The sequence below is a fragment of the Gallus gallus genome, chromosome 3, assembly GCF_016699485.2.
Source record: "Gallus gallus isolate bGalGal1 chromosome 3, bGalGal1.mat.broiler.GRCg7b, whole genome shotgun sequence".
NCBI classification, from domain to species: Eukaryota; Metazoa; Chordata; class Aves; order Galliformes; family Phasianidae; genus Gallus; species Gallus gallus.
Genome location: NC_052534.1, coordinates 55,542,399 through 55,556,954, shown reverse-complemented (window position 1 = coordinate 55,556,954; position 14,556 = coordinate 55,542,399). Strand labels below are relative to the sequence as shown.

The 14,556-nt window shown below is 39.3% G+C and overlaps 1 long non-coding RNA gene across 1 annotated transcript in view; it reads right to left on the bottom strand.

Annotated features, from left to right (window-relative positions):
- Positions 1-751: 751 nt before the first annotated feature.
- The window catches only part of LOC112532123, a 29,478-nt gene continuing 15,673 nt past the window's right edge, over positions 752-14,556 (bottom strand). The window contains exons 3-6 of the long non-coding RNA XR_005858612.2: positions 13,531-13,594; positions 12,089-12,147; positions 6,132-6,229; positions 752-2,670 (exon numbers count right to left, since the gene is read on the bottom strand). This is a non-coding gene — a long non-coding RNA (uncharacterized LOC112532123). The remainder of the gene's footprint in view (positions 2,671-6,131; positions 6,230-12,088; positions 12,148-13,530; positions 13,595-14,556) is intronic.

The following is a 14,556-nucleotide window of genomic DNA, read 5'->3' as shown; positions in this document are numbered from 1 at the left end:
TGACATCAACTTGCATTATCATGAGAAATTAGATGGCTAGATGCTCATCAGGTTGAAGGAACTGGGGCTGTTTAGTCTGAGGAAAAGGAGGCTGAGGGGAGACCTTATTGCTCTCTTCCTATATCTGAAAGGTGCATACAGCAAGAGCGGGGTTGGTCTCTTCTCACTGGTGACAGGACGAGGGGAAATGGCCTCAAGTTGTGCCAGTGTAAGTTTAGGTTGGATATCAGGAAGGACTTCTTTACAGAAGGGGTTGTTAAGCACTGGAATAGGCTCCCCAGGGAGGTGGTTGAGTCACCATCCCTGGGTGTGTTTAAAAACCGTTTGGATGTGGTGTTCAGGGACATGATTTAGCGGAGGGTTTTTAGAGTTAGGGTAGTATGGTTAGGTTGTGGTTGGACTCGATGTTCTTTAAGGTCATTTCCAATCTGAGCAATTCTATGATTCTACGATTCTATGATTTAAAGCAAAATGATCCACTGTAATGCCTGTGCTTTCTTACAGCTTTTGCTTTCTAATGACCTGCATTTTTGGCACAATTTTCTTGGCAAAATTCAGTGTTTTCAAATACTTAGAGAGGCAAGTAGTCACATTTTCCATCATACATTTGAATACAGATCCCTTTCATTTTCTCTTAAGGGTAGATTGTAGGTGATATCATAATTTATGGCTTAAAACTTGAAAGACAGTCATCTACAGTGTTTGCCTAAAGGGACTTCTCAGCTAAATAAATACACAACTTCAAATGAAGCACTGGGCATAATCATATGTTTTATTTGTAAATGCCTGCTCAGGACTTCCACACTCAGCATGGAATATCTGTTGGTTCATTTACTTCAGTCCAATTTAGCAAGAAATTTTGCAGGAAGAAACCTGTCCCCTTCATGGTAAAGACTAAGTGATTCACATTGGTTAGAAGACTCCTGAAGTATCCATCTTGAGAATATACTCATCCTTCCAGGTTCTGAGCTGAGATAGTCAGATTAAACACAGTACATACCGTATCAGTTCTACAGCAGAGCAGTTCTTTCAGCTGAAATATGATAACAAAAAGACTCATCTGCAGAATCTGGAATTCCATCTGGAATGACATATCAAAAAATAAATAGAAAAATAAAAATAAAAAGCCCATCTGGAATGATGTATCATCAGTTCTAGTCTGCCGCCACACATCCCTATGAAATGTATGCGTCAACCATCCTTTGGATTTACTGAAAGTGGATTTACCACAGTTGTTTATAACAAATAAACTAAATGAAAAGCCCATTCATCAAAGAAGAGCCTTAATTCATTTCAGGCTCTTTCATGCCCTGTCATGTTACAGATATTCCTGTTTCACAACCCAAGCAAGCAAAACAGAATACTCCATCCTTTGGTCAGCCAAAACATTCACATGACCTGATGATAAATATTCATCATGGAAGAAACAAGAGATTTCACACAGTGCCTTAAAAAGAAATGTTTGAATGGAGTCAAGTTCATAAACAATTTGAGTTACTTTGGACAAATATTTGTGCTCATCAGGAATAAAACACCAATCTTATTTCTCAGCAACAAAAAAGAAGAGCTGATGGGAACTCAAAAACAGCACCAACTCCCTTCTTTCTCCTGATGTTTGTAAATTATCTGGAGCAAGTCCCCCACATACACTGAGAAAAAAAATGCTAATTGCTGCCAGAACTAAGACAAATTGCACTTCAGAGAAAAGCTTACACTGAATAGGAGACTGACCCTTTCTGTATCTGCTGAAAGAGGACTGCTGCTGATTCCTTAAGAGGCAGAATGGGGCATAAGAACGGCTTTTTCTGATTCCTGGAGCAAAAGGCTTTCAGCATAGTTTCTATGTACATCTCAGAACAAATAGAAAGAATGTGACACACACCTTCTCAATTTGCAATTCCCCTGCTCTCCCTCTGCTCTTTTCTCCTTGCTATCAGATCTCTCAGAGGTGATGACAGAGCAAAGCCTACAATACTTGAGAAGCCTGTACTGAAGCTGCCAGCAATGAAGTAGGAAGAAAAATGCAGTTATGTAACTTTATGAACATCTTGCTTACACAGGAAATTTAATCAGTAAAGACATCATGTACTTTAGCACTTCCTAAATAGCAATATTATCTATAAAAGGAATGAATGGTAATACATTAATTCCCCTTTTGAAGGCAGAAGTACATTTCATCTCCTTTGCCTCCTCAGCATGCCTATAAACACTGCAGTACTTAAGGGTAATGAGCTCCAGGGCTACTGGACAGTGAATATTTTGTTTGGGTAGCTCTTAACCTTTAAAGCTCTTCTGAGTACCATATGTTGAGAGACTCAAGAGGTGAGTTTTAAAATCTTCTTAACAAAGGCAGGTTCTTTGGTACCAGTGGCTTTTCCAAAGTACCAGTTGTGCTGTAGTTGTGGCAACACAGCTGCTGCTTTGTTTTCTGACTCCTGGAAAGTCATTTGGCATCTGAAGTACTCTAGAATCTGCTCAATTCCAGAGTTATGCTACTGAAAATCACATTGTAAGTCTGAAATAACAGTCTTCTGCTTTAAATTGCAGCATCTCCAAACGTTGTCCCCAAACTCCATTTGGTGCAGAGGAGGGAGGAGGCAAAGCCGTGGCCATCTGCTCCTTGGAAAGATTAGGTCTAGTCACAGTTTGAGCTCATGCTTCTTTCTCAGTCTCCTATTCACCAAGGGGAGTCACCAGGGAAAAAAAAGAAAAAAAGAATTAGAAAAAAAAAAAAACAACAACAAAAAAACATCGACCCTAAAGCAAAAGCTGTAATAAGCTGATTTTTTCAGTATTAGATTCTTCTCCAATATTTTTACACAACCTATTTACTGGAAAGATCCTTAGGCAGCTCTAGGTTTCTGCCAAGCAGGACTTAAGGAGATTCTTGGCACATCTTAACAGGACTCTGCAAATCCCAGGTGCCTTACTATAAAAATTAAGATCATTTGGGAAAGAAAGTTTATGTCATCTGCTATCTAAGCATCATTCTAACAGGGGAAAAATAATCTGATTATTAAATTATTTGAATCTCTTTCTTTTTAACAGTCTCTGCCAGCAGTACTTGTAGTTTCTGAAGGCGAACTTCTGCTATGTACAGACACACCCATGATTATATGGTTATGAGGATATGTATGCGTACACATGGATACGTATGTCAAATGTCACGTCAGTTAAAAAGTAGGCTCTGTAGTGGCATTATAGCACTCTTCCACCACAGACTGTTCCAGAGAGGACAAATAAAAGACACTTTGATCCCCATAAATAACAGTTAAAATGAGGAATACAACGTCACAGGAGACTAGGAGTTTAGTCGGTGACCAAAAAGAAAAGCAGAGGAACTTATGGGTAAAACCCATTGCATCTTCATTTAAAGTCTGTGTAATTAAAAGCAGAGAGAAAGCAACAGAAAAGGCTACGAAGATATTTGAGCAGGTTCATTCAACAGAGATACATTTAAAGGAGTCAGCAAGTCTAATAACTGTCATTCTTCAGGATGTACATCAAATGAATGGCAGGGTTTAATGTAGCCTGCTCTAGACATCCTTTGTACTTTTACCCTTTTCAGGTACTTGTTCGTATATTACCATGCCAACAATTCCATTGGACTGTATTGGAAAATTCCCAATAAAACAGATTTTCATTTGGTAACTACTAACTAGCCAAAACCAACCTATAGTGAAAGGCAAACATTTCTCAGAAACTTAATTGCTATCCTGTCGTCTTCCTACTGGGTGTCTAAGGATGTCAAAAGTTCCATCATCTCAACTTCTGGCATTTTGCTACAGTAAACACCAACTCACTCACCAGATCTCAAGTTCTCAGTTTCCTTGCTATCGATTTGGAAGTCAAAGCTCCCAGCTGCCTTCCAATTTCTCTTTCTCTGTCTATTTCCCCATACAGTCCTTTGTAAAGGTAGCCCAGATGACCAGCTCAGCTTATTTTATATTTCATGTCACTTTTCAGGTCTGCTTTTGAATTTTTAAGAGCAAACTATTGTGCTGAAAATGAGAGACACCACTGTATGCATCAAGTAGGAAGCATTCTATTTGGGAGCAAGTTACTTCCCAAGAGAGGGCAGCTCGAACACTGAGCGCATTTCTCATTTTGTCTCATACCACTGTAATCCTTGTTACAAAGATCTGCAAAGACAAGTTCTGCTTCTCCAGATGGAAATTAAAATGCAATTGGGCAATATGCAAGGTGAAATAAAACCACAGTCATGTCATGTGCTATTAAGGCAAACAAGCTCTCTTTGTTTGTAGACATGTTGTTGAAAGAACCAGAATGAGAATTAGTTAGGGGTGTTTGAAGACATCACTTCAGGGTTAAAAAGAACAATTTAAATTGAATTTGACTTGTGCCATGAAATGTACACTACCCAATGCCCTACCAGCAGAGAGACAGTAAATGCAAGTAATGCTTGGGCACCACAGATGAAGAAAAGCAAGCATAGAGTACTTAAATGATGTCCATGTAATTGATCATTAATCTGAAAAGAGAAGAGTAATATTCCTCATCCATCTCCTTCAACGTATGACATTAACATAAATCAACATTCTCACAAGCTTGACATCTCTGGAGATGAAAGCATTCTGTTTTTAACAGAGAAATCCCACAGATTCCAATCCCACACATGCTAATGAATGACAGAGAACAAACACAAGGCTTTGAGGCCCTAAGAATTAGAATAAATAAAAGTTACAAGGAAGAGCACTGGGAAAAGCATTCAGCATTCTATAATGGTTTTCAGACTATATCAGGGAAAAAGAGAAGTCCATACTTCGATCTTAATAAACATTTTCAACTTTGCACAACAATGTACTTTGTAATATCAATCTTATTGCCTTAATTCTCCTCTTTAAATTTTGATATAAAACTGAAAAGAAAATCATTGTAACCAGGATTCAAGATAGGATTTGAACTACACTTTACCATATAAACAGCTATGTCACGATAAAAATCAGATGTTTAATAATTGCATCACTCTGCAAAACAAAATGTCCACAGTCTATTCAGTAAGATTTCTGTGGATTGTAATATTTCTCCTCACATCACTTGTTAAGATGTGAAACTGAAAGACAGAAACCAAAGCACTTAAGCCAGCTCCTACTGATTTATCAGATGGCATTAAGTAAACAGTGAGCACTGCAGGTGAACATCCCATACTGGAAAGGAATAACAGTGTGAAAGAAAAAAAGCACATAGGAATTTTTTAAAAGCTGGCCAATTCGTACTTTTTTTTTTTGTCCCAAGAAGAAAGAGGGAAATCTGAATTTTATAATCTCAATGTGTAAATATGTGTTTGCCATTTAAAAAAAAAAAGTAGAAAAAATAATGAAAAAGAAAATTATTTTAGCTAGATATAAATGCTTCTGTTACAAAAACTGTGAAACAAAAATGATTTGGGTCTTTTCAGCTGTGAAGAGATAGATGCTGTTTTCAGGACAGCATCAGTATTGGGTTGCTTAAGCCAGGTTTTGTATTGCCAAGCCTTTATTGATCTGAACTTCTTACAAAGCCCCCATCTCACACCTCTGAGCACCATACAATCTTTTAATCTATTTATCCTTGCAGCACCCTGCGTGTCAGTCCAGCACTGTTATCACCATCTGCCAGGTGAGCTGAGGCAGAGGAGTTGGTCCCTCACTTTCTTGTGCATTCTGCAGAGGTACTCCTGTGCCCTAAGGAAATGCTCAAGGCGACTGCTCAGCAGCCACACAAACCCACATCCGCCTTGATTATCAGTAATATTCACTCAAGATCTAATTAAACCACAGGGGCCATGGAATTCTGAGGATACTCCCAAGTATCATGCTCTGACAGTTCCTGGTGATTACACCAGAGCTAAGCCCTAAGCAATCAAGAATACAAGAGGCACCTGCCCCAGTGAAGGGGTTGGGAAGAATCATCCATGGCTACGGTACCTCCCTGGGATGAGAAAAGCCTTTCAGTCCTTGCTCCCAATTAAGTGGAGGAAAGCAATGAATCCCTCCCTCTAGCAACTTGGATGTTTTCAGTTCAGCTACTCACAAATCTGTTTCAATTCCCCACCTTTGCATTTGACAAATTAAACCCTTTCAGAGGAGAGTGTCCACAGATAACAATCCTATGAAATACATTAGACTCACCTCTAGGCTGATGCTTAAAACTTCTGTGTATATTTCCTCATGGCTGCCTCTCTGAAGATGGCTGCTTCTGCACATGCCATTGGAGGCCCACACTTTCCCTGGAGCAACCACGAAGGAGTCAGATCTTACAGAGTTGAAGAGAAAATGTGGGTACAAGAACTTCCGAGTGCCTTCTCCTGAGTAGTTTGCCAACAGTAGCGGAATAAGGGTGAAAGAAGGTGAAGAAGGGACAGAAATTCAGACATTTGTGCCTTTATTAATAAATTCCAGCTGCTGAACTACCCCACTGCTGGACTTTATATATTTCTGAAAGGAAGTAAGAAATATTCCTGTCCTGACCAACCAAGACTGCTTTTATTGAGCAATATAATCAAAATCTCTTTTCTCAGCCATCTGGCAAGAAGGCGAGCACACGCAGGGTGGGAATGTTAATCTATGACATGAGCTTCCTTCACCTTGTCCAACTGATATAACCTCAGTATGCAAAATGAGAGACTGATTTATGCAGAAAGATTAAAATCATTAAATATATTTAGCTTGGCCAAACTGCCTCTGAAGTGGGAGGTGACTGCAAGAGTTATGTAATTTGGAAGGCATAAAAATTGAGTAAGGAAATTAACTGGTTAGGTTAATCTGAAGGAGTAGAAATTGTCACGGACAGTGGTTAGGTAGCACGGATCTTTATCCTAGATCAACAAAGAGATTAAAAATTGCAAAAAGCCCTGTTTCCTATTAAGCAACTCTGAGACATGTATTGTTAAAGAAAGATAATATTTCTCTGTTGCAGTTGCTCACAAAGAGTGTGGGAGAAAGGGAGGGAGAGATTCCACTTCTGAACCAGTATACACAATTCAAATGTATTTATACCATCTAAGACCTTTAATCAACAGCAAAACCTAAAATAAAGTAAATCCAGCATGTATCCTGGGAGGTAGAACAGTCATAATGATAATTTGTGGTACAGATATTCTTAGAGAGTTCAGTACTCCACATAGAGCAACTGACTATCCAGCTCAAGTAAACTTGAATATTAATTGTGTCATCTAAGTTAGATTTCCTTTATGTTCAGTTTATAAAGATGCAGTGCATGATAAGAAGGCCTACCCCTATCTCTCTGAACATCAACTGAGATCTTATGTAATCTTAATGGATTGGACCCAGACCTCTCTCTTCCAAAGATATATCAGTGTAAATAGACAATATCGACAAAGATGGAAAGCCAAGAGCCAGAACAAATGTGCCTCCCACCTTCCCAGGGGACAACAGCTCAGAGAAGAGGTGAGATTCATTTAGCTAGCCTTGGTCAACGCTTATATGACCGCAGCTGCCTGGATCATCCAGCTTTCTCTTTTAAAATGCTTCTGCCTCTTTCTTTCATGCCTGCTGAAAATGTTACCAGTGGGAAAAACAAGCACTTACCTTTAAAATGTGTCTATAAATAAGGCACTGACACATCCCCATTATAAACAGCTCTGTGAATACATACTGATAGAGCTTTTACAAAGATTGATCTGAAAAATCGTGCTTCCTTGCTATCTGAGCATGCTTTACCAGTGTGCCTGAAAGCCTTTCCAGTCAATCTTATCCTACAACAGGCCACAGGTTTCCACCAGTTTTCTGCATGATGCACGCTGCTTTGTTTATAAAGGATTGACTTATCAGGGAAGCATGCTTCCTGAGTATTAGAAGCACATTAGCAATTTTATCTGTGGGTGTAGGCAATGGCTATAAAGAGCATACTAACATAACAGAATCAGCAATCATCGATTCATTATTTAAATGTCCAACAACTGTTTAATCGACCCATTCTAAGCATAGCCTAAATAAATAAATATATATATATAAAGTGTGTCAAGATTTTAAAATGTGCATGAGGCTATATTTAATATCTAGACACTTTATTGTTTTGTTTTTTTTTTTTACCCCTCAGTTGAGTAGATTTCCTCAAACTAGTTTCAGTAAGTTATATGATCAGTTGCCAGCTACTCGGGACCTGTCAGAAATACCATTCTTCAAATATTTCAGAAAGAAAAAGAGATATTGCTATACTGTGAAAACAAGAAAGCAGCTATCATAAAGGTTGATGCTGACAGAAAATGATCATTTCAAGCAATGAACTCACATATCTATAAGTGATTAAATTGTCTTCAGTGACAATTTCTTTTGTGCTCTCAGTTAATTTTAAGCAAAAGTGAATGCTTCATGTTCAAAATTGATAATGGGCGTAAAAACAGGAGGGGGAAAAGACTATTTAAGAGAGAGGGCAGTGATAGGACAAGGGGGAATAGAAAGACTTGGAACTCTTTGAGAGGGTCCAGAGGAGGGCCACTAAGATGATCAGAGGGCTGGAGCATATCTATGAAGAAAGATTGAGGGAACTGGGATTGTTTAACTTGGAGAAGAGAAGGCTCCAGCAGATGTCATTCTGGCCTTCCAATATTAGAAGGGTGTGTATAAACAGGAGAGGGTACAACTGTTTACAAGTGTGGATAGTGATAGAACAAGGGGGAATGGTCTTAAACTGAGACAGAGAGGTTTAGGTTAGATATTAGGAGGAAGTATTTCACACAGAGGGTGGACACACACTGGACCAGGTTGCCCAAGGAGGTTGTGGATGCCCCATCCCTGGAGGCATTCAAGGTCAGGCTGGATGTGATTCTGGGCAGCCTGGTCTAGTGGTTGGCGACTCTGAACATATCAGGGGAGTTGAAACTAGATGATCATTGTGGTCCTTTTCAACCCAGGCTGTTCTATGATTCTATTATAAGATATGGCGCAAAATATTACAGAGATTAAAATACCATGGATGACCATTTCACACTATTGCAGCTTATGTACAGATCTTCCTCTCCCAACTGTACACTCACAACATATGCCTGTCACACGAAAATACCCAGTCCTTCAGTTTTCATGGCAGTCCCACAAGTCCTATGTCAAGATCAGAGATTCCTGACCTCAAGGCATATGGAAATCTCTTCCAGGTTAATTTGCATGGCAGGTGGCAGCAGATAGTCTTGACAATGTTTGTGTGAGTGAATCCCTCATGGTTTCCAGAGGGTGATGAGAAGCTGATGCGATTAGAACTCAACAAAACTATGCCTGTAATTCCAGTGTAAGTGGATCTCTGTGGGATGAGAAAAGCACTGGACTTGGATAGAAAAAGGGCTAGTCCTAGGATGTTCACCCCAGAGGTTAAAGAAGAAGAGCAATTAAGAAGGAAGAGGGATAGGACTGGAGTCCCCATTTTGGCAGATAGGAAAGGAGGGGGAAGAAACAGGAATGAGGGAGTGAATTGTGGCTTGAAATGTACGTGTAGATGCAAGGAACCTAAGGCTGGAAAGGGAAGGTGGGTGGATTGAAGTGCTGGTTTGGAAAGTAAGGAGGAAGGGCAGCCTGCCCTGAAAGCTGGCAACTGCTGATGCCTGAAGTGTTAGAACCCTTACAGCCAAGGCTGGAAACCTCACTGGCATCAAGTTCAGCCTGGGTCAAACAGAGTAGAAAATGAATTTCAGAAAAAAATTGTATTACAGCTGACAACTCCCTACCCACTCTCTCTCCTACTACCTTCCCCGCACCCCCCCCCCCCCCCCCCCCCCATATATTTTTGAAGGATGTGGAACCAAGAAAAGGGCTCAGCTTTGGAAATGTGATTCTGCTCTCAAACTATTTAATGTCACATCCAACACCCTAAACTGCACCCATGGGACAAGTGGGAGTCAGAGCAACTGAGAGAAGAGAGTATCCCATCCTGCATCTTGGGTATGTTATTTGATGCTTTTACATCAAGACTGGACTGCCAAGAGACTACTGTGGGGTAGCTTCAAGGTCTGTAAATGAAAAGCTATCATTTGCGTAAAAAGGAAAGTCAAAACACAGCAAAATTGTGTACCAGAAATGATGCCAAGGAATAGTACTCATGAAAAATATACATACTGTTTTCCATTGACTGCTAATGGGCAGTCCAAGGATTTGATATCAGTGAAGAAAACCTGCCCCCTCAACCCACAAATAATTGGAAGTATTTTGACCCACTTAAGCAGGCAGCTCTTAGCTATGACTTTAGTAGAAACTATCCATTAAAAAAAAATAAATAAATCCATAAGCATATGCAAGATCAAAGTCTGTGTTATCATAGTTAGCTTTTTTCAACACAGTTCATAATATTATCAGAGAACTCTATTTAGATCGTATGGCTAATCTGTCTAGATGGTAACTCTTGGATCTCAGGATATATAACTGCAACAAACTGTTGCTTAAGTTTTGCTTGTGTGACCCCTAGTTGCTCTGGCCATCTGCTTTCTCTTTTAGTCAGTATTTAAACAATTAAACAGAAAAGATTTCATATTTCTTTATGTTCACAACCACCATACTTGTTGAATTCCATATGTGTGTTATGATATGCTTAATTCTGTGAAACACATGAGCAATCCACTCACTAAGGACAGCAATTACCAACTCCAAAGGCAGGAAAATGATGGCCATTCCATCATCTAGCTTTTCCACCAGAAATCTCATTCATGAACTCTTTTCTAATTCTGAGCCAAATAAGCAACCTTATTATCTCATAATGTGAGATGATATTTCCTCATCTATACTTCCATTACTTCTGTCATTTCATTTCCCTCTTCCAGAACTTCTATGTTAAATTTCCCCAAGCAGACAATGGGATGTTATGTTTGCTTGTTATCCATTACAGACTGTTTTATGTGGAATAGAAATAAGTGGAGAAGGTTTTGGAGAAAAGTTTGAACACTCATGCACCCAAACTATACATACTTTATATTGTAGAGGCCTTTTAAATGAAAACTACAGTCCTTATTCTCAGAAACACTCCTAATTCCAAAAGTAAGGATTTGCAAGCTAAGTTGCAGGCTCAGAAAGAAATTTTGTTCAAAATCTTGTTATTATGGATAATACTGGAAAAAAAAAAATACAGGAATGTACTACAGATTCTTATCAGTTGAACCACATTCTACAGATTTGATGCAACAGTAGCCTATTAGAGTTTTTCCCTCCTAACAAGAAGCAGTTTTTTTTTCCCCTAACACATATGTACCAAGGCATTTCACTGAGATGAAGGTACAGGTCCCATCAGAAACTTGTTAATGCATAGATAAAACCAAACCTGGATAAAGTGCAACTTTCATTTGGTAATTGCACACCAGACTAGACTTTTTTTTCCTCTAAATGTGAAATGACCCAGCACTGAAGGGAGATCTGAACTAGAAAATCATCAGAGGTTCCTTCCCACTTCAGCAACTGATTCCGTGTAAATACATTGGATCAAATTTAGCAAAGCGTGTGATACAGTGCTGTCCAGAAGATCAGTGGTTTGGCTGGAGAAGAGAATTGCTACATTGAGAATGACTGCCTTGATAAGGAGCTTGCATATGCCAACAGCGCACAGGGCAGACAAGTTGAGTCAGAGAAGAGTTAATAATTTGGTCGTTGGTCTTTGATTAATATTTCCTCATTGTTTTTATCAGCAATCTTGATAACAAAAAAAAAATAATGTTGAAATTTACTGCTGACAAAGCCAGGTGAAATCACTAATGAAGAGGAAGACCAGAACATCATCACAAAGAGACTGAGTGCTCCTGAATTCCAGAGAAAGAAGTTGGGTAAACAACTTGACAAATAAGTTAATTAATAAAATAATGATAGCCTTCTATCAAATTGGAGAAACAATGTTTGTAAACCACTGACACAATAGAGGTCCTAGATGTCTCAGTCAATCACATAAAACCTACATGTTAGAAAAGAACTCTGAATAAATTTAAACTGGAAAAAAAAATTGTTTAACCAGCAGAACAGTGAGGTTCTGGAATGTTCAAATAACTCTGGAGAAATTAAGGAGAAGAAATTCAGCTAAGTTTAAGACAAAGGCTGAATAGTTTGTGAAAAAGACTATGACATGGTGGTCTGTGGTTGCAAGGAAGAGAAATCAGCAGCCTCACCTGAAAATACTGATATTGATCTCCTCACTTGCTGCTCATTTTTTCACCTTTTTCACCACCTGCAAAGATACAATTTAATTTAAATCAGACATACACGGTCTGTGTGACCGTGAGACCTGCTGCAGAAAATCAAGATCCATTTCTTCATTTGCACATCAAAGTTCTTTTAAAAACAGAGATGCTGAGTTTGGAATTGTCAAAAGGGCTAAAGCAATACAACCCTTGTGTTTTGGATTGACTTAGTGCTGCTCCACAGCCTTCCAAAATCAGCTAATGTGCATCTCATTTCCAGCACCCAAAAGGAAAATATGCATATGAAGTCATGGTAGTTAGCCATCCTTCAATTAAAGAGTAACTATTATCAGTGCATGGTGCTGAAGAACGAGTGAGCAAGTATGACTCAAATTTAAGTTCACCATTGAGTTTAGAGGCTCAAGAGAGGAGGGTTTGGTTTTTTCGTGGGTTTTTTTCTTTCTTTTTTTTTTTTTTTTCTCCTGTGCTAACAGGTTAGAAAAAACAGCATGAAGAACATCCTGAGGGCAAATGACCTAACAACTGTGTCATGACATGTATTTTAGAAAGATTAACTGCCGTGGTGAGCTAAGTGATCCTTCAGACAATGTTGCAGACAAAGGAACAAGGTCGTTGCTGTGTTTGTAACAACTTGAGAACAAAACAGTCGAGCTAAGATGCCAGAAGTGTTTGACCCCAAAATATGAGGTCACTAGGTTATGTTCATGCCGCTGGTCTGGTTCAGAACAGCGGCACAGTGCTGTCCTGAGCGTTCCGTTTTACCACCCAGCACTTTGGTTTGGAGAGTGACCTTAGCACACTCAAACCAGACTCTCTATGCAAAGTTTCCTCTCTCTACACAGCTCACCCCAGTCCATAATGGAGAGAGCAAGGGACTGAACTGGTGAGTGGTCCTTCAGACGACATATGAGATATGAATATCAGGGGAACAGATTAAGTCTAATCCAGAGTAAAATGCCAAAACCATCAATAATTTCAATATATCAGGTGATAATCCATCTGCGTCAGTCCACTGATCTGTTGATGTTACATGGAGTTATGCACCTACATAATCATGTACAGAGAGACAGAAACATTGTATCTCCAAGTGAAGATTGCGTGTTAACAGCTCTATCAGGTCTGTGATTACCATTGGTTAGGATTTGTTTTGTTTTGTTTTTCAAAGATGAATAGAACTCAGCTGTACCTCAATGAAGTGATGATTAACAACTTTTTGTAGCAGATGTATGTCACCAAGATTCCATATAAGTGCTCTACTGTTGGTACAAGTTTCCCTTGAAGAGACAAGTACTAATTGAGAACACAACAAGGCTTCATCCAGCAATTGAAACGGTTATTCTGGAGATTTTTTCTTTTTTTTCTTTTTATGATCCTATTGCATGATAGATGTTATTCAGAAAATGTAATACCTCATGTCACAGATCAGCAGAGAAGGAAGATTACTCCATTCCCACTGCTCAATGATCCATACAGCTGTAGGAATGAAAAGATCCTGTAACAAGACTTATAGGCATCAGGGATTAGGTTTACAGTCCCCCACCCCAGTTCCCACAGGCAGATGTTCAGAAACATAAATTGCACTTTGACCTATAGGATTGTCCTCAGCGTCCTTGAGTTACAAAACCCTAATGCACACTTCAACTTCATCTGTCTAGCACTATTATAATATATGGCTCTGGGTTTTCTCCCTCAGTAATCAGTCTAAAATTACTCTCACAACATTGCTGAGTTTGGTCAGTTCCAATTCTTGTTTCATTTTGTCCATTTTAATTAATCATTGGATTGTGTTAACTTCAAACCACATAACTGCTTATCCACACGGAAGGTAAGTGTCTTCACAAGCTATATAACGTGGGATCATCTAATATGACTGCACCAGGGTATCTAAGACCCCTTCCTCACATACTGCTACCGCGTTTCTACCCACCATGTGTTCCCCTATATCCCAACTCACTGAAAATGAGTTTATTTTGAAACTGAGCAGAACCAGTGTTCATTCTGCCTGCATCTAACCCTAGCTCACAATACACCTGCTCTTTCCTTCTTGTGCTTTCCTCAGGCCACCTTAGCCCAGGCTCTCTTGTTTGTGAGTCTGGAACATGGTTCTAAACAAGTTCTGCACTGGCATGGAAAATGAGCTGCAATAATTATATGGACTTGAAATATGGGTCTATGCAACACTAGATAGACTTCACTACAACTCACTGCAAGTGCAGGAGATGCTCAAGGTTTAGTGACCGCCAAGTCACTTCCTTCACAGCACCTCTTGGCTGTAGCACTCTGCTGTCCTAGGAGGTATTATGTATAGGGGCTCCAGGTGAGAATAACATTAGGCATTGTAGGGGGCCAAATTCCATATCTGTCTTCTCACAGCTACTGTGTGCTCAGCTGCACCAGTACTTGAGCCATTTACAGTTGCTATGGAGAGAATGAAG